Below are 25,805 nucleotides of genomic sequence, written 5' to 3'. Positions count from 1 at the left end.
AGGGTCCTCCTCTGGTGCTATTCCGCTAGTGGTTGGTATACCTCAGGGCTCTGTCTTAGTACCTCTTCTTTTCTCTCTGTACAACTCTTCCCTTGGTGCCCTGATATCTTCCCATGAATTCCAGTATTACCTATATGCTGATGATTCCCAGATCTAACTCTCTATATCCGAGAGCTCACCTAAAATCCAAGAAAAAGTCTCAACCTGTCTAGCTGGTATTACATTACATTACATTACATTAGGGATTTCTATTCCGCCATTACCTTGCGGTTCAAGGCGGATTACAAAAGGTTAATTTAGAAATACAGAGTTACATTGATTGGCTAGATAGGTAAGTTGTAGATTTTATAAACATTAAACGGGTTTGTTTGAGGGTGAGGTTGGGTTTGTAAGAGAATTAATAGTTGGTCATAGTGGAGGTTCTTTTGTTGTTGTTAGTACAGTAATGGGTAGATCAGATGTCGGTTTTTAGAGTTACTAAGAGGTCGTGATGTAATGCTGCTTCAGGAATTTCTTGAAAAGTGTGGTTTTTATTTCTTTTCTTGAACGTCCTATAGTCTGGAGTGGTCATCAGAAGGTTGGAGATCTGGTTGTCCAGCCTTGCGGCTTGAGTGGCTAGGAGGCCGTCGTGTAGTTTTGTTTCTTTTTACTTCTTTGATTGGGGGGGTATGAATGGTGAGTGTGTTTTTCTGTGTCTGGTAGTGGGTGCTTGGATGAGGCGATTATTCAAGTATGATGGGCATGTCTCCGTGTTAGGGGTTTTAAATAGTATGCAGTAGAATTTGAATTGGATTCTTTCTTGGATTGGAAGCCAATGTGAGTTGATGTATTGCTGCCTGGATGTCCTGACACGACCTGAAAATAAACATGTCCAAAACTGAATTGCTCCTTTTTCCTCCTAAACCCCTCTGCTTCTCTCTCTTCATTCTCTGTCTCTGTAAATAATACTGTTATTGTTCCTGCCTTCTCTGCTCATAATCTTGGAGTTGTCTTCAACTCTGACCTTTCATTTTCTACTCAAATCCAGCAGACTAATAAAGCCTGTCACTTATAAATCTACATCATCAAACTTCGCCCCCTTCCTCTCTGAGCATACTACCCAGACCCTTGTTGTAACCTCATGCTTAGACTACTGCAATCTACTTCTACCAGGTCTCCCGCTGAACTGCCTCTTCCCCATGCATTTTCCACAAAACTCTACCGCACAACTTATCTTCTGCCAACCTCGCTACACTCATCTTACCCCTCTCTTCAAATCACTTCACTAGCTCCCTATCCGCCTTTGCAGACAGTTCAAACTTCTATTAATAACCTACAAGCCCTCCAACCCCCCCCCCCACCCCCGGTATCCTACAAGCACTCCTATTACTAACCTGCAGCCCCTCAGTATCTCTCCTCTCTTTCCTTATGTACTTCCCCGAGAACTCCGTTCCTCATACAATTGCTTTTATCCGTATCCTTCTTCTCCACTTCCAATTCCAGACTTCGTTCCTTTCAGCTCGCTGCCCCATATGCATGGAATAAACTACCTGAGTCCGTCTGCCATGCCCCTTCCTTTCCCTTGTTCAAAAGTAAGCTGAAAACCTACCTTTTTGGGACAGCCATCAACTCATAACCCTACTCCCTTCTGCCCTCTGCAGAGAGTGTAGCGCAGTGATTAAAAGCTACAACCTCAGCACCCTGGGGTTGTGGGTTCAAACCCATGCTGCTCCTTGTGACCCTGGGCAAGTCACTTAATCCCCCCATTTCCCCAGGTATATTAGATAGATTGTGAGCCTGCCAGGTCAGGGAAAAATGCTTGAGTACCTGAATAAACTCATGTAAACCATGGGAGAACAGTATAGAAAATTGAATGAATAAATAAATATTTGGATTTATATCCTGTCCTCCCAGAAGAGCTCAGAACGGGTTAGAAGATAGCCATCAATGTAACCATACCCTGACATCCTGTTTGTCTTGATTGTTTAGTTTGTAAACACATTTGTGCAGGGACTGTCTCCTTTGTGACTCTGTACAGCACTACTTACATCTGTTAGCGCTCTAGAACTAATTAATAATAATAATAGTAGTAGTATCTAAACACAGCTGTGTGAAAGCGTTGAAATATTACATGCAACAAGTCTGAGATCTCTGCTTCTTACTTTAATTACCTACTAACAAAGATCATTAAAACATGTGGAGGGGCATAATCAAAAGAAACGTCTAAGTCTATTTATGGCCTAAGTCGCTAGTCGCCCAAAGTTGGCTAAGTAAAATGTCCATTCCTGAAAAATACATCCAAAATACCCCCCCCCCTGAAAATCATCTAGTTGGATGACCAGCCATTTGATCATCCAGACCGCTAAGCTGTCTATCGTTATACCCCATTCTCATCCAAAAATTTGTCCAAGTCAAAAACGCCCAGAACAAGACTGGCCACCCAAACATTGCACCAGAATAGTCGCGTACTTACAGGGCACTGCTGTGAACTTCACAAAAGGGTTGCCACATAAACATCTCACCATAACTCCTTTATAGGTCATGGTGAGCCCCCCAAAACACCCCAAGAACTTACTATACCCATCTGTCTATCACCCCAATAGCCCTTATGGCTCCAGATAACCAAGTTTCCATTTTCTGACTTAATGGCTATGTAGCATGTCACCAATACCAAAAATTAGCACATGAGCCCTTACTGTCACTTATTTTGTAGGTGCAAGAGCTCAGGGGCTAATGCTGGGCTAATCAATTAGTGCAGCGGTCTCCAACCTTTTTCATGTAAAGGGCCGCAGTGTGAATACGAGAAAATTCTGAGGGTCACCAAAAGATTTCAAGCTTATACATACTACTAATTTTGTAAACCACTTTGACCTGCTTGATCAGACTGAGTATTAAAAATTAATACCAGTATCATTTCTACCAGTATTGTTTCTCATATTCTTAGATTTATAACATTTTTTTATTGAAGAAATCAGTATATATACAATAATATAATACAATAAAATAGTCATTAAATTAAAATTCATCATATTAATTTCCATCAAATATCTTTCATTTCTTCAAAATATATTTCCCCAAATACCCATTACAATCTCTCAATTCCCCTCCCCCTAATTCCTACCCCCCTTCCCTTTTCCCTATTGAACCTCTCCCTCCTAATTTAGTTTATAACATTTTTATTGAAAGAATCATACTAAACCTCCCAAACCCAATGAAGTAAAACCCGATGTCTCAATCCATCCTCCTTTTTCTGAAACCATATGGTAATCTGAGATAAGGACTCATGTGCTAATGGGAAAATTAGCATATGGCCATTAAGATAAAAATTGGGAAAACAGGCTATTTTATCCCAGTGTAAAAAATGGCATTAGCAAGTGAACCACATAAGGGTGCGCTAAGGCAACTTTTGATCGCTGTGTGGTAAAAAGGCCCCTGTGTGTTTTCTCTCTGCTTCGTAGCATGACTATAAATATTTAATTTACAGTTTCACGTAGATATAAGAATCATACTGCTTTTTGCTTTCTTACTGTTTGGGCTATGAAATTTAATTCTTTGAAGCTCTTAAAAAGCAGGAAGGGAAGTGTTACCATTCAATCTTTTATTGCTCATACCAGTCAGATCTGTGCCCTCAATTGCTCTGGCACTGAAGCAAAGTTTAACCTGAAATTTCACTTGTCTAGTTTACAGCCCATAGTCACCCAGATCATATTGTTCAATTTATATGTCCGATCTTCTTCAAACGATTACTCATTTACATTGCATGGTTTATATAATTGACTCCAAATGCTTGTAGTAGATAGTAACAAAAAAAAAGTTTGCAAAAAGCAATACATTTTAGCTAAAAAAATATATATGTTAATAATAAAAGAAATTGTGGGAGTTGTACAGTATACTAACTATAAGAAATTAATCTTAACAAAAATGTTTAGGAGACTTCAGCATTTCCCCATCTACAGTATATATAACTCTTTGGCATGAGTAAAAATTATGGTATAGCTCAGGGAAACAAAGGCCAGATTAATACTATGGGAGGAGCCTTAGGCATTTTTGCCAATAAGGGCCTTAGGTTCCTCCCCAGTGCATCCCAGAATGCATTGGGAAGGGAAATTCCTGCCATTTTGGAGTGTCAGGCCTGCCGGCAGGAGTGTGTAAGGCTACAGAGGGGGGTGTTGGGAGGACTTAGGTATACAGGGGGGCCCATAGGTTTATGGGAGTGTGGGGAGGTCTGGGGAGTTTGGAGGGGGGTTTCACTGGTTGGGGGGGCTTGGGAACTTCCAAGGAGGGACAGCATGAGGGAGTGAGCATCTCTCCTGCTGGGGGACTTCAGGGGGGGGTTGGCAGTTCAGGCAGCAGGAAGAGGGTATCCCTCCTGCTTGGGGACTTCTTGGGAGTAGGGGACACTGGCATTTCCATCAGGAGGGTGTGGGCATCCCTCCTGCTGAGGGACTTCGTGGAGGTGTTCTCTACCACTGAATTTTGCTGGCCTACATTTCAGTCATCTGTCATGTCCCTAGGGAGATGCCTAGGGCCGCTTAAGCTTGACCAAATCCACTTCAGCGTAAAACCATGTCCATGCCAAGCCTTGGGCAAGCTTAAGTATACCAACACATCTCCTTCAACCGCGACAAATGTCTACAGTGTAGGCATCCTGCCTTGGGGTTAAAAAAAACAACAACATATGTCCCTATTGGTTGCTAAACAGAGATAGGATGCCTACTGCTGCTTACAGTCGGGACACCTGTTTATAGAATCTGCCCCTAGGTGCCTACTTAACACTTACATATGAGGAGGTGCTGAAAAGTTCTCAGCCCAACCAAGAAGAGAATGATGTGGATGATTCAATCAGTGATCTAAAACAATGTCAAAACATAGAATTTTATTTCTACAAATTAGCATTTAACAAAATAAGATAACACTCTTTTCAGCGGCAGTGGCAAATAACGCTCAGAATTTAGGAATTTTTTTGGTTGGCATGAAAACTTTTCAGCCTACACTAATGGACAAAATTGTGGAAACACACATTTTAGGCATTACCCTTTAAAAAATCATGGCTATAATATCATAATTGTATTTAATGCCTAAATTTTTGATTAATCAGAAACTCTGTAATCACTTAACAAGACCTGCATAATATTTGGCACATTACACAAAACAATGCTTTTCTTAAGCTACCCAAGCTAATAATGATAATGTGTCCAGTTATTCAATGACTTTATCAGTCTCACTAAGTAGCACGTTAGATATCCCTTAACCTTGATTACTGCTTCACATCTTCTTGTCATACTATCCACAAGTCTTTGGAGATCAATAGATGTTATGTGGAATCAGGAGTTGATTGCTGCTAACAGTTCATATGTGTTGAACTGTCGCTTTGCTACTACTGTTTTTTAATCTAGCCCAGAGGTTCTCAGTGGGGTTGAGATCTAGGCTGTTTCCCGGCCAATCCAGCAACTCAGTCTTGTTCTCTTTAAACCAGGTGAGATATTTCTTGACTGGATGGCATGGTGAGCCATCCTGTTGAAAAATGAAGGGTCGACTGATACCTAAGATGTCTCTGGATGAGGTTAGGACCTTGGGCTAAAGGACCTCCTTTATGTATTTGTCAGCATTTATCACTCCATCAAGCAACTGCCATCAACCCACATTTCTGGACATGCAGCCCCACACCATCACATTCAGAGGATGCTTTATGGTGCCAGTAGTATACTTTGGCAAGCAGTCCTTGCCTGGTCGCTGAAGAACATAGGGGAATACTGTCACTGCCAAATATGTAGATTCGGGTCTCATTGCTCCACAACACCTTCTTCCATTGCTCTGTGGTCTAGCTGGCATGCCCTTTAGCCCAGTTCAAATGTTTATGAAGATAAACTGCATTGAGGAAGAACTTTTTCCTGGGAATTCTTGCTCGCAAGCCTGCTTTCAGCAATCTCCGGTGAACTGTCCGGCCTGACACTAACACCTTTGTTTTTGACAGTGACTTATTGATGTCAGTAATAGTTAATTTCCAATTCTGTAGAGTCATTCTCACTATCCTTCTATCAGTCTTAGGTGTTGTAACCTTTTCTGGCCCCTTCCAGCCTTATTTTTATGCTTCTAGTCTCTTCAAAGTGTTTTCAGAGATTTAGTATCCTGTCCAGTGACACATCTTGACCAATTTTGGCTGCAATATCTCGGTAACTGTAGCCTTCCTTTTTAAGGTTATGGCTATTGCTCTCTTTTTTTAGGCAACCAGTCAAGTCTCTTCTGCAAAATGTAGCATACAGCTGTAATTTTAGTGTATTTAAACAATTAATATTCATTTAATTCAGATTGATAGGCTTTAAAATGATAAATGATAAATCTCCAGGACTGGATGGCATCCATCTGAGGGTAATCAAGGAACTGAAAGGGACTATAGCTGAACTGCTTCAACTGATAGCCAATCTGTTGATCAAATTGGGAAGGGTTCCTAAAGATTGGAAGGTGGCAAATGTTACACTGATCTTCAAGAAAGGTTCGAGGGGTGATCCGGGAAACTACAGACCAGTGAGTCTGACCTTGGTACCAGGAAAGATGGTAAAGGCGCTGATAAAGGACCGCATCATTGAGCACCTTGATGGACACAATCTTATGTTAACCAGCTAGCATGGCTTCAACAAAGGACGATCTTACTTGACAAACTTTCTGCACTTCTTTGAAGGAGTAAACAGAGGGATAGACAAGGGTGACCCGGTCGACATTGTATATCTGGATTTTCAGAAAGCTTTTCAACAAGGTTCCACATGAATGACTACTTTGAAAAATTGTGAGTCATGGAATCGAGGGTGAAATACTCACGTGGATTAAAAATTGGCTGGCGGATAGAAAACAAAGAGTGGGAGTAAATAGACAATACTCGGACTAGAAAAGCATTACCAGTGGAGTGCCGCAGGGTTCGGTGCATGGACCCGTGCTCTTCAACATATTTATAAATGATCTGGAAATTGGTACGACATTTTAAAAAGATTTTTAGACATAATTCTAGCCTTTCAAGCGGGGAGAATGAACTCTTGGATGTGTTCTTTGATTGCCCACTCCCAATCTTACTATGAGTTTAGAAAATCACTGAAAACCTATCTGTTTGGTAAATTTATGTGATGACTTTGCTTTCTACCACTCTACATTATATCATGTTCTATTTTATTGTATTAGAAACATAGAAACAAAGAAACATAGAATATGACGGCAGAAAAGGGCCGACGGCCCAACAAGAATCATCCCACTCAAGAATCTGCCCACTCAAGAATCATCCCTCCCAACTAGTCTGTCTACTCAAGAACCCTTGTTCCCTGGAGTATCTATCGTTTGAGCATAACTATGTAGTACTCCCAACTGTTTGTCCCATCGACTCTTGAAGTCGAGCACGCTACTGGCCTCGACCACCTGGCGGGGAAGATCATTCCATCAATCAATCACCCGTTCAGTGAAGAAGTATTTCCTGGTGTCACCATGAAATCTTCCTCCCTTAAGTATTGTATAGCATTGTATTCTACTGTATCTTGCATCTTCACTGATATGCCTCAGTTCTCTTGTTGTGAACCACCTAGAACTTCTGGTTGGGCTGTATACAAGAAATAAAATTATTATTATTATTATTAAATTTGTGGATGATACAAAGTTATTCAGAGTAGGGAAGATGCAGGAGGATTGTGAACATCTGCAAAGTGACATAAACACGCTCGAGAAATGGGCCGTGACATGGCAGATGAGGTTCAACGTGCATAAGTGTAAGGTGATGTATGTCTATAACAAAAATCTTATACATGAATACAGGATGTCCGGTGCAGTACTTGGAGAGACCCCCAGGAAAGAGACTTGGGAGTATTGGTCGACAAGTCGATGAAGCCATCTGCGCAATGTGTGGTGGCATCGAAAAGGGCAAACAGAATGCTAGGAATGATTAAAAAGGGGATCACGAACAGATCGGAAAAGGTTATCATGCTGCTGTACCGGGCCATGGTACACCCTCACCTGGAATACTGCATCCATCACTGGTTGCCGTACATGAAGAAGGACACAGTACTACTCGAAAGGGTCCAGAGAAGAGTGACTAAAATGGTTAAGGGGCTGGAGGAATTGCCGTACAGTGAGAGATTAGAGAAACTGGGCCTCTTCTAACTTGAAAAGAGGAGAGAGACTGAGAGGGGACATGATCAAAACATTCAAGATAATGAAGGGAATAAACTTAGTAGATAAAGACAGATTATTCACCCTCTCCAAGGTAGAGAGAACGAGAGAGCACTCTCTAAAGTTAAAAGGGGATAGATTCCGTACAAACGAGAGTGGTAGAAAACTGGAATGCTCTTCCGGAGTCTGTTATAGGGGAAAACACCCTCCAGGGATTCAAGACAAAGTTAGACAAGTTCCTGCTGAACCAGAACGTACGCAGGTAAGGCTAGTTTCAGTTAGGGCACTGGTCTTTGACTGCTGGGCACGATAGACCACTGGTCTGACCCAGCAGCGGCAATTCTTATGTTCTTAAGAGCACAACCATACTTTATCTACTAGGGCTATAGATGGTGGCAGCAATGTTGCAAAACCTTCAGGAAAAGATAGGAATCCCATAGATTTGTTCAAAAAGTCAAGGCAGTAGGAGAGAATAATGAAAGAGCTAAGAGGGCTCAAACATGAAGATAAAATAAGGATAATGTTCTGCTACAACCACTGTATGTCACAAACTCTGTATTTGATTATATTGGGTATGCAGATACAGTAAGGTTCATCAAAAATCGAATGAAGCTCTCTTTGGCATGATAAAAGTACTAAGGTCAGCATTAACAGTAAATCTGAGAGATTGAGATCATATTCCACAAATCCTGGATTAGGTGTGAAGTTCTTTATTGTCATGGTAGACACAAAACTAACCTATTTTGAAATATTGTTCCTTAAGAAAGAAAGAATGTTATTACACTGCACACTGAGAATATACAATCTCTATCAGATTGTATACCTTTTATAAAAGCACATGCTAAAAAATCTTATTATTGATATACTGTAACAGTTTAAAAGATTAAAACTGAAAGCTAGCTTACAGTTTAAAGTCTACAGCTTCTAGCTGTAGTACTCTCTACCCAATGATACTCTCTTCATTTACATGGATTTACTAACTTGTCAGGTAAGTCTGATCAATTTCTTTGACTGGGTGACCAGAGAATTGGATAGAAGGAATATGCTAGAAATGGTGCATTTAGATTTTAGCAAAGCCTTTGACAGTGTTCGAGACGAGCATCTAATAAATAAATTGAGTGACTTCCGGATTGGGCCACAAAGTGACAGACTGGGTCAGGAGCTGGTTGAGTGGAAGGTGACAAAGGGTAATGGTTAATGGAGATCACTCTGTGGAAAGGGCCTGTTCTTTTTAATGTTTTTTGTAAGCAATGTTGCTGAATGGCTGTCAAAACCTGTAATAGAGTAGATACCCTGATGGTGTGAATAACATGAGGAAGGACCTAGCAAAGTTTGAAAAATGGTCTGAAATTTGGCAGCTAAAATTTAATGCTAAGAAATGCAAGGATATGCATTTGGGCTGCAAATACTCGTGGGAATGGTACAGTTTAAGGGGTGAAGAACTTTTGTGCATGAAAGAGGAGCAGGACTTGGGTGTGATAGTATATGATGATCTCAAGGTGGTGAAACAGTTTGAAAAAGTGACAGCAAAAGCTAGAAAGATTCTAAGGTGTATAGACAGAGGTATAGCCAGTAGGAAAAAGGAGATATTAATACCCCTGTATAAGACTCTGGTGAGACTTCATTTAGAATATTGTGTATAATTCTGGAGACCGCACTTTCAAAATTATATAAGCAGGATTGAGTCAGTCCAGAGGACGGAAACTAAAATGGCTCATGGTCTGCATCATAAGGCTTATGGGGACAGACTTGAAGATCTCAATATGTATACCGGTACTTTGGATGAAAGGTGGGAGAAGAGAAACATTTGATAGAGACGTTTAAATACCTACAAGGCATAAATGTGCATGATGCAAATGTTTTTCATTTGAAGGTAATCTCCAGATTGAGAGAGCATAGAATGAAGTTAAGAGGTGATAGGCTCAGGAATAATCTAAGGAAATACTTTTTTTTACAGAAAGGGTGGCAGATACGTGGAATAGTCTCCCAGTAGATGATGGAGACAAACACTGTGTCTGAATTCAAGAAAGCATGTGTCCAGTATGTGGGATCTCTTAGGTAAAAGAAGATATAGTAGAAAAAGCTAGAAGGATGCTAGGGTGCATAGGAAGAGGTATGGCCAGTAGGAAAAAGGAGAAGATAGTAGTTGGCATGCTTGGGCAGACTAAATAGTAGAGAGCTGTAGGGGAATGGGGAACAACAGGAATCCCACAATTTGAGATGTGCAGTGCCTGGTCCCCAGGTCCACAGGGTTCCCCTGGGGATAGAAGTGGTTATTCGGGGCTCCAGTGGGTATAGTATCTTCCTCCAGGTCAATTTCTATCCAGCTGCACTCACTCTCTTCAGACCAACAGCAGCATTTGATTTTATTTTAATACTTAATATATCACTAAAAAACAAAGAGCTATAGCAGTACACAATTCTAAAAACAGCTTATTATAACAAATTACAAACTTAAAAACATCTCATTACACAATTACAATTATTATCATACTAATTATACCATCACATCCATAGGACTCACCCCAAATATAATAATCATCTAATTGTAATTCTCATTATCAAATTCACTCATTAACTATATAGAAGACCTCAATAAATAGCTGATACCCATAGTATTCTGACTCTCCTTACTATCCATGTTATAGTGTTCATTTCATAATACAAAAGTTTTCTGTTAAAAGCTACATTTCCAATACCTTACAAAAACCCAAGTAATTTTCCTTTGATTACAATTCAATTGTCAGCTTATTCCCCAAGCTAGGTCCAACATAATAGAAAGCTCTTTTCCGTGTTCCAGTCAATCTCACTTTATCCAATGATGGTAACTGAAGCAAGTTTTTCTGAGATGAACGCAGAACACATGTTGGAGCATATTTACTCAATTTATCTGACAAATACTCTGGGACATTCCACTTCAAAGCTTTAAACACCAAACATAAAATTTTAAAAGTAATTTTGTCCTGTAATAGGCATTCAACTAATATAGGTGTAACATGATCTGCTTTATTTTTTCCAATTATCAATTTAGCAGTAGTATTTTGGATTAGTTGTTATAGCATGCACAATATTTACCAAATTAGATTCATTCAAAAATGGTGTTAGTTATTTAATAAACCACAAATGAAAAAAACAATCCTTGACCATTTGAGACCATTTGAGATTTAAAATCCAAAGAACTATCACAATGAATCCCCAAGGCCTTAAGTTTTTTCTGCCAGTATCAAATTCATAATCAAACTCGGGAAATATAAATCTAATATTTGGTGGATCCAAATGATGAACAATTCAATTATATAAAGAATTGATCCCCTCCGTATATCATTTTAAACTTAATTATTATATGTAAACTAACTTCGGAAGTGCTCATAACCCGCAGGTAGAGAAGCCACAAACGGGGACACGCCCCAAAATGCAAACCCCCTTGGTTTATCACTGCACTTCCTCCTACACTAAAAATCTGTTTAATCTTATTATTTTATAGTGATTGTCTTCTTTTATATAAAGGGCTTAGTGCTTGAAATTCATGCTTAAGATTTCAATCATTTCATATGAATGCTAAAAAGATCCATAGCCTGGTGAAGTCAATGAAGCTGACTGTGATGGTACTATCAGGTTCTGACTCGTTTCGCCCTTGTGGGCTGCCTCAGAGAACCCACCACTTCTTGTGACAACCAAGAGGACTACTGCTTCTCCTATAACAAACAAAGAAATAGAATGTTTTAAAATATGATACTACTTGCTGTTAGTTGTTCACAAACTTCCATGACCACCAGCTGAGGATCTCCTCCAAAGGTGGCTAGAACGCCCTTCTGCCCTTCTACCAAGTTGCTGGCAGCATCCTTGAGCCTCTGAGGTGCCAGCATCTGAGGATTAGGGGATGTTGCTGTTGCCTGCCAAGTTTAGTAAAAGGGAGTTTTGGCCATCTTCAGAGGAAGTTTTCAGCTGACATAGCTCAAAGGTCCTCATCAGCTGGAGTATTTATATTTTATACTTACATTAGATGCTCTGGAAGAGACCTGTTTTATGTGTTCCCAATTAATATTTCCAAATTAATGAAGTATATTTGCTTATTTATAAATGGGTCTTTACCAAAGCCTCTAATTCAGTAGCATAATTAAAAGAAATAACTACTTCTGAAGTTTATGGGATGGGTGGAGATGGAAGAGATTACTTGCAGGGATGGACGGGAACAGGTTTGATTCCAGCGGGAATGGACTGAGATGGGTTTGATTCCAGCAGAGACGGACAGAGACTGGTTTGATTTCTGTCCCCGCTCAAATTTCTACTAGATAATAATAATAATAACAGTTTATATACCGCAGGACCGTGAAGTTCTATGCGGTTTACAATGGTTAAAGAAATGGTACAAATTAACAAGGTTAGAAGCTAGCTAGGCCATATGGTCTTTATCTGACTTCATTTTTTTAATGTTTCTATATATGCATATTTCTTGCATGTGTATGTTTTTTTTCTTGTGGGGAGTGAGATGTTGATTTTAGATTAGATCTATACCTGCTTCAAAATGTTTTGGATTTTTTTTTTTGGGGGGGGGGGGAGAAACGGTTACTATCTAAAAAGTCCCTGCAAATATTTATTACCTCACTATACAGGTAAAGGTGTTGAATATATGCATTAATGTATATGTCATGGCTATTGTTTAAACTGATATGGTTGCCATCACAAAATATTACCCTCTTAATTGTTATGTTGCTCATTTTATGCATCTATTGTTCTTATTTATAATTGCCCTTTCCTCATTCTTTCCCCTTGGATGAACTGTTTAATAAAGAAGGTCCTAAACAATTAAGCATGTAATTTTCTTATTTAAGTAGCCTTGCAAAGACATATTTTTGGCTTTCCTGAAAAAAGACAATCTCAGGACAAAGCCACATTACAGTTCATCTGTAATTGATTTACTTACTTCAGGGTTCTTATTCATAAAAATGAAGGCGGTGATTCAACCACTAACAATCCATATATATATAAATAGAAATATGGTAAATCATAATAAACAAACCTAATGGTGTATTTCATAAAAAAAAAAATCAGGGCATGGAAAAAATTAAGAACAATTGGCTTGATTTATGCAGAAATAGTAAAGAACATATGGTTATAATAAAGCCAAATAAAGTCCGTACTGTATTGGAAACTGTAAGTACAGACCTCACCACATAAAGCTGGAGTGTCCTATAGCCTGGCTCCCTAAAGCCTAGAGGGTGTGGGAATACTAGTCATCTAACCACCATGCAATTTCTTGAAAACTTAGCTCATTGTGTGCCATAAATGGCCATAAGTGAAAGAAGCATTATGCCAAGATTTATGATCTGATGGGATCCTTATGGTGTGTGATCGGACTAGGCACAGCTTTATTTCTGGGGGAACAGCTTGAAACATAATTCTACTGCTTCTATACAGACTTCAGGCCAGTAGGGGTAATTCAAAATAGTGTGCTCTTGTTGAAGAAAACCAGGCATGCTTGGAGATTGCCTCTAAGTTTACCACTGATATTGTAAAATGATAACTCCAATTTTTACATGCAGACATTGATATATTTTTCCTCAAATACATGAGAGGCTGGGGCTGGGAGAAAAAAGAAAGGGGAAAAGGGAGTGGGAGGCTGGTGCTGGGACTCGAAGAAGATAGCTCGAGGTTGATGATGGGGCTGGGGAATATAGTGAAAGGAGCAGTAGGCTGATGCTCAAAAGAAAGAGGAAATGCCTCATTTCATGTTTCAAACCTGCTGGACAGCCTGATAAAGAGGACTAACGTAGTAGAACCAAAGGAGGGAAGAACATATTACCACTGCTGCTGGGGAAGATAGAAGCTGGAGTTGAGGACAAACAGTTAGGGGAGTATTCTAGAGCTGGAGCAAGGGAATAGAGGCTGATGCTGGGATTTGGGGAGGGGGCAAGGTCCAGGAAAAGAGAGCTAGAAGCTGGTCTGGAGCTGAAGATTAGGAGAAGGAAGCTGGAGGCTGATACTGGGTCTGGGGATTGTTAGAAGGGAACTAGAGTCTGATGCTGGAGCTGGAACCAAATAAAATGTGCTAGAGACCAAGGCTGGTGTGGGTGACTGGAAGAAGGGCTGGAGGCTAATCTTGGGGCTGGTTGAATGGTGATGGAGTCTGATGCCAGAGCTGGATCTATGAGAAAAGGAAGCTGGGAGATTGCAGATTGGGAACTGGGAGAAAGAAGAAAAGAGAAGGCAGCTGGAAGCTGGTGCTGGGGACTCTAAAAAGAGAGCTTGAGGTTGATGATGTTCAAGGCTACCCTCTTAAGATCTAAGAAATTGGTGATTATGGTGGCCTATACTAAGGTGGAGCCTTTCAAAGCTCCGCTGTCAGTGGTCCTAACATTTCTTCAGGACGGATTAGAAAAGGGACTGGCAGTTGGTTCCTTCAAAGTATAGGTGGCAGGCCTCTCATGCTTTAGGGCTCGAGTGGAAAAAGTTTCTTTGGCTTCTCATCCTGATGTAACCAGATTTTTGAAGGGAGCTATACGACTACATCTTCTTCTGCGATAACTGTTCTCATCTTGGAACCTTTACATTGTGCTGCATGTTGATGATCATGAGCAGGGCTCCCTGTTGCATGTATAACCTGCAGCATAATACTGTAAGAAATGTGCACCTCTTCTGCATTTATATAGCTAACACCAGATCTATGGATGGTGTAACTGCAGCCACATAACTGTTAGATATATTAACAATGAGTTATATTAGTATTCTATAATGGCATCTGGGCTCCCAGAATCCATTACAGAATTGGCCCTCACCACACTCCATCTGGGCACCTAGTAGAAGATGACCAGTTGTAGAATTGCCCCAACCCCAAATTCTATAAAGGGTGTCTTAAGTTGTATACACAAATTGGTTCACACAATTGATTTGCGTGCATAACTTAATTGATTAATTGGTCTAATTGGTGCTACTTGCCAATCAAAACCTCATAAATAGTGCTAATTGGCTCTAATTAAAAGTTATACACACAACTTGGAAAGCATGGATCTCTAAAAAGTATGCGCCAGTTTCAGTATGTGAATTTGAAAAGGGGGAGTGACCACGAGCAGATCTTAGGCATTCCTAAAAATTATACTTATTGTTATATGATATGCCTGATCCATGCATAACTAAGGTGAAGATATTTAGACATGGTTTTAGCTAGATTAAATGGGTATGTCTAAAAGTTATGTGATGCACAGGCGCTTAGTACGATTCTATGAAAGGTACACACACCTTGTAGAATTATGTTAAGCGCTGCTCTAGATGATACTAATTCTATTGTGCTATATACCGTATTTTTCTCTCCATAAGACACACCTGACTATAAGATGCACCCACCTTTAGAGAAGGAAAACCCAATAAAAAAATTTAGAACCAAATGGTGTTCCCTGTACCCCCCTCTGGTAGTCTAGTGGTAGGCTGGGACGGGGTACAGGGCACATCTAGTGGTGGGCACATCTAATGGTAGGCAGCCCCAAGTCATCTCACCAGCCCCAAAACAGCCAGCCAGCCCCAGGCCCACCAGCCCTAAGCCATCCAGCCAGCCCCAAACCAGCCAGCCAGCCAGCCCAAGGCCAGCCAGCTCCAAGCCAGCCAGCTCCAGGCCAACCAGCCAGCCAGCCCCAAACCAGCCAGCCAGCCCCAAACCAGCCAGCCAGCCAGCCAGCTCCAAGCCAGCCAGCTCCAGGCCAACCAGCCAGCCAGCCCCAGGCAAGTCCCCCTCCCCCCGTACCTTTTTAAATTCTGCCCAGCAGCTCCAGCCTGTTTTTCTCCCTCCCTGCCTTCCGCGGCAGCCTTCGCTCTTCCGGGCTCCTCATTTCCCAGCCTGCGGTGCAGAGATCAGCAAAACAGACATCAGGAGTAAGCTTTACACTGTCCCGCTCGGCCCCGCACTGCTTTCTGAATGGCTGCCGTAAGTTCTCGCGAGTCCTGCGAGAACCTACGGCAGCCATTCAGAAAACAGCACAGGGCAGAGCAGGAGAGCGTAAAGCTTGCTCCTGACGTCCGCGATGCTGATCTCTGCACCGCAGGCCGGGAAATAAGACGAAGAATACATGCTGGACCACCAGGGTAAAAAGGGGGAGACAACGATGAGGGGGGTGTTTTAAAAAAAAAGTGGTGCGGTGGTGGCAGGAGTGGGTGGGTTGGCTTTAAAAGGTGGTACGGCTGGGTAACGAAATTTGTACCTTCGCTTCATAAGATGCACCGACATTTCCACCCACTTTTGGGTGGAAAAAAAGTGCATCATATGGAGTGAAAAATACGGTATACTGTACTGTAGAATCAGGCCCTAAGAGGATAATGCTACAACATTTTTAACAATTTTGAGATGTAGATAGAAAATTTTCAAGGTCAACATTCATTCCTTTCCAACTGACTTGCTAAAATTTGTGTGAATAATTTGTAGAGCATAAAAAATGCCCTCCCTCTCCAAAAAATATGCAGAGTTTCTGAAGCTCTAACTTTGACTAGTTAGCATTGATACTTGGAGCTGGCCAATCAGAATAAGGGCTAGATTCACTAAAGTATAGTGAGTCAATCGCTTTTGATTCACTATCAAGTTTGCATGCAAATGATTTGCAAGGAAGTGCAAATCATTTGCATGCAAACTCCGACTCAAAAGCGATTCAGTCTGGGCAGACCCTGACAGTAGTGACAGGAGAAGCAGCCTCCTGATACTGCTGTCAGGGCTTTTTACGTTTTTGTTTTTGTTTTTTAATCGGGCAGATATTTTGCATGTATTACACCAGGGGTGCCCAACGCGTCGATCGCGATCGACCAGTAGCTCAGGAAGGCAACTCGAGTCGATCGCACTCGTGTTGCCGTCCTGGTCTACGGGCCGATCAGCCTTCCTCTCCAGTGTTCTCCCTAGGGCCTTTTAGCTGGGCGGTCCGCCCAGCTGTCATCTGCCGCTGCTGAACATTAAAAAAAAAACCAAAAAAACCGGCTTGGAGATTTCAGCCCCTAGCGAACTTATGCTCCGGGCTCTAACGTGTGCGTGCAGGCTTCTCTTCTCTTCCCTACGAAACAGGAAGTTATGTCCGTGGAGGGGGAGGGGGGGAGAAGGGAAGCCTGCACGCACATGTTGAGAGCCCTGAAGCAAGCGTTCGCTACGGGCTAATGCGGGAGACAGGTTAGTGAAGCATTTGTTCTTGTTCCTGCCGGGTCCTGCCTACTTTCTGTTTCCGCGAAGGCAGGACCCGGCAGCATTTCCCCCAATAGGTTGATCACGATCTTGGGCTGATCAGCCTTCCTCTTCCCAACGGCAGAATTGACGTCGGGGAGAGGAATGCTGGTTGGCCGAAGCAGGGAGAGCTTGGGGCCTGTTATTGGTGGAGTTTGGGTCCTGGTCCCCGATGGTAATGGCAGTGGCAGTGGCTTGGGGAAGGGCAGGGAGAAAGAAGGAAAGAAGAGAAACAGAAAAAAAAGAAAGGGAGGCAGAGAGAAAGAAAGGGCAGGGAAGAGGAAGGAAAAGTTGGGGGGAAGGAATGAGGTCTGGAGGAGAAGAAGCATACAGGCTAAAAGAAGGGAAGAAAGATTGTATGCACAGTCAGAAGAAGAAAGTGCAACCAGAGACTCATGAAATCACCAGATAAGGTACGGAAAATGGTTTTATTTTAAATTTAGTGATCAAAATGTGTCTGAATTTATATCTGCTGTCTATATTTTACACTAAGGTCCCCTTTTACTAAACCGCAATAGAGGTTTTTAGCGCAGGGAGCCTATGAGTGTCGAGAGCAGCGCTGGGCATTCAGCGCAGCTCCCTGCGCTAAAAACTGCTATCGTGGTTTAGTAAAAAGGGAGGGGGTATATTTGTCTATTTTTGTATGGTTGTTACTGAGGTGATAGTGCTTAGAGTCATCTGCTTTGACCTCTTTGAAAAACCCTGGAATAGGAATGATGATTAACATTTTCTATGCATACTATGCTTTGTGTTTTTTTTTTATTTTATTGTTGGTAGATCATTTTGACTTGGTCATTTAAAAAGTAGCTCGCAAGCCCAAAAAGTGTGGGCACCCCTGTATTACACACACAAAATAACTGCTCGATTAAAAAAAAAAAAAGTCCCCCCCCAACAAAGTGCTTCCTCCCTTCCTGAACCCCCCCACCCCCAAATATCCACCGAACGCGGGCCTGCCGAAGACAAAAAGGGCAGAAGGGATGCCAACTATCTCCTGCCATCGTAAACCCGACTTGGCCCACCTCCCTCCCCATACCTTTAAAAATGTTGGGAGTAGGAGGGATGCTCAGTTCCTCCTGCTTCAGGCCTCCTCCTCCGACGCACTGCGGCCTTAGGTCATACCCCGGTGCATCATATGATTGGCTGTGGTCGGATGGGCCAGGGTGTCCCAGCCAATCAGGGACTTCCTTAGAGAGGAGTCCAAGGAAGTCCCTGATTGACTGAGGTGCCTCAGGCCCCTCCCAAGGGAGGACCCTGAGGTGCCTCAGCCAATCATGACCTTAGGCCCCTCCCTGTGTGATGTACCAGGGCATGACCTAGCGCCGCAGTGCGTCGGAGGAGGCCTGGAGCAGGAGGGACTGAGCACCTCTCCTGCTCCCATCGTTTTTAAAGGTACGGGGAGCGGGGTGGGCTCGGCCTGGCCAGCCGGCCAGCCAAGCTAAAGGTATGAGGAGGAAGGTGGGCCAGGCCAAACCGAGTTTGCGATGGCAGGAGGGAGTTGACATACCTCCTGCCATATTCATTCGCGTGTGAGGAGGGGGTGGGTGGTCAGCAGCGGTGGACATTGGTGCAGGGGGGGTCATTTCAGTGTGGAGGGGCATATTTTTGGGTTTGGGGGGGCACTCTCAGATTAAAACCACCGGCTCACAATGTGTTTTGCAGAATATATAAAAAAAGGAAAAAATTCCTTTTTTATATATATTCTGCTAAAAGCATTGTGAGCCCGTGGTTGGCAGGAGAGTCGGCAAGGATAGAAGTGACTGGTCTTCAGCAGTCACTTCTTTTCTGATTGGCAAGCTCAATCAGTGTTGTAGAAATTGTTTAGTGAATCGCTGCCTTCCAAAATTTGCATGCCATTTCCCTCATTTGCATGTGCTGATTAGATCGGATGCTGATCGGATTGAGAGGGAATAATCGGGTTGCAAAGAGGTCACAAACCGATCGATACACAATCAGTTTGCTTAGTGAATATAGCCCTTAGTCAGATAACTCAGATCCAAAAACTATCACTGGATGTGTGAGTGTGCCCTGCAGGTAGTGGATTTTAACTCTCATAGCCAGTAATGCTCCATCCTTAGACATTAAAAAAAAAAAGCTAGAACATGAATTGCCAATCAAGGTTTTCAGACTGTTATCGCTGAAGTCTTTCCTCATTCATATGTCATTTCAGCATCCTTCTTGTGTATATTTCTGGTGAGCTAACCAAAACTGCAGGCACAATTTTTAGAGTAGTCAGGAAGAAAAGTAGCAGCCTCTTTCTGTGGGAAGTTTCCTCTTCATTCTGCCTTCCAAAATTCATTTATCCTTGACATACTCTCAAAGATCTAATTTCTCTGCAATATTGCATTTTAGTACTAAAAATACAATTATGCTTCCTCTATCCTCCTCTGCTAGCACTGAATCCTCATCAGACCTGCATTTGAAATTGATGTTTGTCAGAAATATAATTGGAAGGATTAGTCATCATCTTTCTGGACTTTTTAGTTCCTCTAATTCATTGGTTCCTCTAAAAGTGTTGACAGAATAGAAGAAATAAATAACTTGAACAGAGAGGAAAAAAAAAAGATGGGAAGGGAGAATTCATTCCTAGCAGTTGGATAGCTATAAGATAGAAAGGTTCAAAGAGAAACAACACGGACAAAATGAATCCAAGAAAAAGAACTGCATTTGAAACACAGTTGTAGCTTTGGGGGCTCCTGAGGGTCATGCATCATTAATATTCACTAAACTTATTCTGCATTTTCCCTTGCCTGAAGAAGGCTTCTCCTCTGCATTTACTCAAAATCCTATTTCCAGGACACATTAGTTTAATATATTCAAAAGACAGTACATTTCTTCTAAGGCACAATTAATGCCATTGAAATTGCCTTTGCAATTCTTGCTTGCATGGTTTTACTACATGGTCCTAGTTCATAAAAGGATTACACTGTAGTTGAATAAGTAAGATATGTGTCACTGTATGAAATGCATATGAACAATGGAAGCAGACAGATAGAGGGGCATAATAATAATAAAAAATGTCTAAGTCCCCTTTTGACCTAAGGTCTTAAACATTGAAAGCAGAAGCAGGGAAAATTTCCATTATCAAAAAAAACATCCAAAAGGAGGGTTTTTTTTAAAATAATGGCCTGCCTCTACGTTCAGCTGTTTAAACACTCAGACCACCACTACGTCTAAACTTATACCATATAATCAACCTAAAAAAAGCCTAAGCTCCAAATGTCCAAAACAAGGGCTTTTAGGTGAAGGAGGAGCCAGTCCTTCACCTAAAAGCTGGATTCTGTAATCGGTATCTGTCAAAAACAACACCGGTTACAGAATCCACCCCCCCACCCCCACGACATCGGTGCAAGAGGGAGCCCAAGCCCTCCTGCCCTCGACGCAAGGGCCCCTCTGAATCCCGATCGCTCCCCGCTGACCCGCGACCCCCCCCCACCGACCCCACGACCCCCCCACCCCCACCTCCTTCCCATACCTTCAATAACGTTGATCGGACGGACGGGTGCTAAGCCCGTCTGTCCGACAGGCCAGCCATCCATTGAATGGCTAGCCTTAGGACCTGATTGGCCCAGGCGGCTCAAATCCCACCCACAGGTGGGGCCTGAGCCGCCTGGGCCAACCAGAATAGGCCCAGTAGGCTTAGGCCCCACCTGTCGGCGGGATTTGAGCCGCCTGGGCCAATCAGGTCCTAAGGCCAGCCATTCAACGGATGGCTGGCCTGTCGGATGGACGGCCTTGGCACCCGTCCATCTGACCAATGTTATTGAAGGTACGGGGAGGGGGGTCGGCGGGTTGGCAGGGAGGGCGATCGGGGTTCAGGGGGGCCCTTGCGTTGAGGGCAGGAGAGCTTGGGCTCCCTCCTGCCCAATCCTATTGGGGAGTTCTGGGGGAGCCCAGGGCAGGAGGGCTTGGGTTCCCTCCTGCCCCGATCCTGTCGGGGAGTTCAGGGGTGCCCGGGGCAAGAGGGCTTGGGCTCCCTCTTGCATCGATCTTCATTGGGGGTTCAGGGGTGCTGCGGGGCCGGAGGGCTTGAGCTACCTCCTGCCCTGATCATTGTCGGGGGGGAAGGGTGGATCGCGGCAGGGGAGATGAGCCATCTCTCCTGCCGCGATCATTGCTGTAGGGGGTAGGCAGGTTGCTGGGGCCACTGAGCTGATCGCAGCAGCCACGATCAGCTCAGCAGCCCCTTTTCGGCACTTATACCTGTTTTGACTTGGTCTAAGTCAAAACGTATAAGTGCCGACTAGGCAGCCTGCCTAAAGTTTTGGTTATACCTGCTGCACGCCTAGGTCTAGGTCGGCCCACCTCCCACCCACCGCCCACCCTTTCCCCTCTTCTAAAAACACCTTTTTTCTCTCTGTGCATTTAGAGGCAGGGGAAAGGCCTAAGCGAGAGGAGTTCCATCCCCTTTACCATCTTGATTGCTCTTATTTGAACCTTTTCTAGCGCCACTATATCTTTCTTGAGATAAGGAGACCAGAATTGAATGCAATACTCCTGATGAGGTCGCACTGTGAAGCGATGCAGGAGCTTACTTTTATGTAATCTATGCACAGGCTTTCCCAGAGATAGAGAATTGGTCAAGATGGAGTGGGTCAGCATGTATGCATGTGTTTTATATGTTGCTTCTTACCAACAGATATAAAATAGTCCAGCTTATATTCAAATCAATTTAAGTGGGCAGGAGAGTCTCCTGCTTGATTAAATTGCCTGTGGCCACCTGCCTCTTTATATTCAGTACTACTAAACCAGGCAATGCCACTGAGTATTAAATCTGACCACCCATAAAAAATGGACAAGTCAGGGATGGCATGGGGGATGGCCAAGTGATAATATTAGCCAATACAATCCACAAAAACAAGGAAAACAATCCCATGTCAGATAAATCAGAACAAGAAAACAAGTGGGGAAGGGACTGTACACATCAGCCTTAGGAACAAAGAGGTTTATTAAATATAATTATGCATTAAAACATATCACATGGAGAAGTTTCATTATGGAGAGCTTAGCTAAGATGGCGGCTGGTAGCTCGTCCTGAGACGCTGCGATGTTGCTGGGGTAAAATCTTTTTCTTTACCTCTTGCTGATGGTGAAAAGGAAATCAAAGGTCCGGGTTGTCCCGGACCATTCCAGTACTCCAGTTGGTCTGATGGACATCTTTGTCGAGTGTGGAACCCGAACACTCGACTGTGGGAGGCACGCAGACTGAAGCGTCGGACTTTTCCATTGAGGCTACTACCCTGTCTCCGAAGGAGTGGAGTCCTCCAAGCCGTCCGGGGGAGCCAGAGGGAGCGTTGGAGGTGGAATTGGCCCAGGACATTCTCTTTGCAGCCCAACGGAGTGCAGGAATCGACTCTGGAGAGAAGTCTGAGAAGCCAGTGTTGCAACCATCAGTGCGCTTAGAGAGAGAGAAGAAGCAGACTCCTGAAGTTTTTCCTAAATTGAAAGGCACTTCTACTGAGGACACAGGTACTGTAATTCTACAGTCCTGTGGGTCCCTGAACTGAGCTTATACCCTTGCAAAGACCCGAAGTCTTCAGTTTGGAAACACTATGGGATTCAATATCTAATTTACAGTTCTCTCTGGGGACTCAGATGCAGCATCTTACAGCGCACTACACAACAGTGTGTCAGAAAATCTGGACATAAAAGATAGACTAACTAAAGTGGAAAACAAAATAGAAGGATATGAGACTAGATTAGTTGTTGAAACACAGGCCTTAACATGGGTCAAGGACAGTAGGAACCTCCACTTTAAAATAGAAATGTTGGAAAATGCAACTAGGAGATCTAACCTTCGGATTATAAATTTCCCAAAATTACCTTCTATGTCTGGACATATGTTCAGAAAATAACTTACTGAAATTTTGAAGGTGCTTGAGTTTTCCTATCCGCCTCTCACAAAAATGTATTTGCCTTTTAGAGTTAAAGCTCAAGATACAAACCAGCAGAATTTGTCTGGATTTAACTCATTTCCTAGAGAGGTCTGATAGTGAAGTCCAGACCACTACTGCTGCGCTTATGGTACAATTTGCTAATGATTCAGATAGGGAATGGATGCTGAAGCTTTTTTTTTTAATATAAAGATGTTCCATTCATGTCAAAAGTTAGTAGAATGTATCATGACGTTTCATGTTCAACCCAGAAGAGAAGAAAACAGTTTCTAATTTTGAGACCTCAGGCCCTACAGTTGGGTGCAACGTTCATTTTGAGATGTGTTATGGTTTATCAAGGTAACAGATATGTTTTCTATGAACCTCAGCAACTGTCAAAATTTATTTCTGCCAAAGGGCAAAGTGTGCCGACTAGAAGTATCCTCTGACGGATACAGCGCTGCGGCTGCCATAACATTTAAAATAATAGCGATCGGGGGGGGGGGTGGAGCAGGTGTGGGAAAGTCCGGCGCTGCAGGGCCAGCGTTAGAGGGAGTAAGAGCTGATGGTGCCGCAGAGTCCCGCGGAGGGAGGGAGGAAGGAAGAAGAAGAAGCGAAACATGGCAATTTGGGGGGGAGCAGGTGTGGGGAAGTCCAAAGCTGCAGGGGAGAGTGTTGCTGTACCCAGCTGGAAGGAGAAGGAAGATGAGGGAGGGAATGAAAGGAGATGCCAGGGCTTGGAGGAAAGGAGGAAGGTATGCCAGCCTAAGGGAAAAGGAAGGGGAGATGTCAGAGCATAGAGGGAGAGGGAAAGATGAAAGAAAAGGAAAGGAGAGAGATGCCAGAGAATCAGGGAAGGGAAGATACCAGACTGTGGGGTGCAAAGGAGCAATGAGGAACTCAAAATAAGTGATAAAATGGAAATTGTAATTAAGGACTTTAGAGGACATCATGGCATTTTGATAGATGCAACGTCAAAATTTGTCCATAGTTTTCCCATCCCTTATAGGAGGAACGGTAGCATAAACCTTGGAAGGATGGGACCTTTTCAAGATGACTCCACAAGTAGGAATTGGTGAATTGGTGAGATAACTATGAATTCTCAAATCCTTTGCAATGGAGAGTTTTATATCTGGAGTCTAATTTACCTGGAACAGCTGGAATTGCATAAGGAGTCTCCAGGCATCTGGTAAAAGTCTGAGACAAAAGCTTGTGAAGAGGAATCTTAAGTGACTCTGCCAGAGGTTGAGGAAGAATGCATGACTTCGAGATACTCCTTAAGAGTATTTGGAACTAGCATCAAATTGAAGGTCCAAGTCAATAACCATCTGACTAAGAAAAGAGGAGAAAGATAGCTGATCCGCCAATGCCTTGCCTCGAGAAGGACTCGAGGTTATCGAGGCAGCCTGGGTCAAAGATGAAGCTTTGGCATGAAAAAAGGCATCAAAAGAATAGGAAGACTTGGACGAAGCAATCGAAACCGCTGAGTCCTCGAGGTGTGGAAGTGGAGACCTCGATCGAGGAGTCGGTGGTCTAGTAGAACTGGAAGGTGTAGATCGAAGCTTAGTTGAAGAAGGATGCTCTTTGGAAGAAGAGCTATGCCTGGAAGTATGCCTCGAGGAAGGCTTCGATCGTTGGTGAAAATGGTGCTTGGAAGCAGATCTCGAAGATCGAGGAGACTTTTCCCTGCAGACGGAAACAGTCGATGCCACCAAGGAATGGATAGGGCTGGAAACTGTGGATCGAAGCTCCAGAGGCTTGATGGAGGAACCTCGATGCACTCCCAAAGACTCTGCTCCTTGTATGGAGTGTGAGGATTCCTGTCGAAGCACTTGCAAAGAATCTGCTCCTTGCTTCACGTGCATAGATGCCAGACCAGACACTCGCAGAGACTCTGCTCCCTGCATAGAGTGTGTAAGCTCAGACTGAGGCATAGGAAGAGGCTCGACCTCGCGGGAATCTGCAGAATGCCCAGGCTGGATTAGAGTAACAAGCTTCGGTCCCATATTAGTGAGGAACTGAATGAATTGCTTCTCTGGAAAGAAGCCGGCAAGGATGGATCCGCGTTTGAAACCAGACCACCTGCTTTGGCTGGAGGTTCCACAGAGGCAGTAGAAATGTGCTTCGACTTGGAAGTCTTAGACACCTTAAGCACCACTGTCTCCCTTGCTTTTCATTCTTTCCCTGGAGCCTCTGGATATCCGGATCCATCAGGATTCAAATCTACAAGGCTTGGGCATAGGGATGCATGAATTTCGTATTAGCCTATTTGCAGATGATATGCTTCTTTACATTTGACATGCTGATGTCCACCTCCCTCACCTGATGCAAATTATTAATTGATTGGTCTTTTTACTGGGTTGAAAATTAATTATGATAAAACTGAAGCACTGCTGTTACATGACTCGCCCGGTGATCCTTGGTCATGCTTCAAAACAAAACAATCAAGCTTTCCTGAATAATATTTATTTTTGTGTATATTTTTCTCTCACCTCTGAATTTTATAGACTAGAGACCTAACTGAGTAAGTAACAAAAATGAAAATGAAAAATGACAGCTTTCACACCCACGCAGTTACACCTTCCAGTTTTTATTCAGAAAAACTTCCTCACCTTCCCTTATAG

General features: G+C 43.0%; 2 long non-coding RNA genes across 2 annotated transcripts in view; one reads left to right on the top strand and one right to left on the bottom strand.

Moving 5' to 3' along the window:
* Window positions 1-16,021, bottom strand: part of LOC117365452 — a 42,674-nt gene extending 26,653 nt beyond the window's left edge. The window contains exon 1 of the long non-coding RNA XR_004540436.1: window positions 15,860-16,021. This is a non-coding gene — a long non-coding RNA (uncharacterized LOC117365452). The remainder of the gene's footprint in view (window positions 1-15,859) is intronic.
* A 72-nt stretch (window positions 16,022-16,093) lies between these two features.
* LOC117360255 overlaps window positions 16,094-25,805 on the top strand; it is a 90,039-nt gene continuing 80,327 nt past the window's right edge. Inside the window, exon 1 of the long non-coding RNA XR_004539393.1 lies at window positions 16,094-16,197. This is a non-coding gene — a long non-coding RNA (uncharacterized LOC117360255). The remainder of the gene's footprint in view (window positions 16,198-25,805) is intronic.

Source organism: Geotrypetes seraphini, chromosome 1 (assembly GCF_902459505.1).
Source record: "Geotrypetes seraphini chromosome 1, aGeoSer1.1, whole genome shotgun sequence".
NCBI lineage: Eukaryota > Metazoa > Chordata > Amphibia > Gymnophiona > Dermophiidae > Geotrypetes > Geotrypetes seraphini.
The sequence above is the reverse complement of the archived record's forward strand: the minus strand, read 5'-3'. Positions and strand labels throughout refer to the sequence as shown.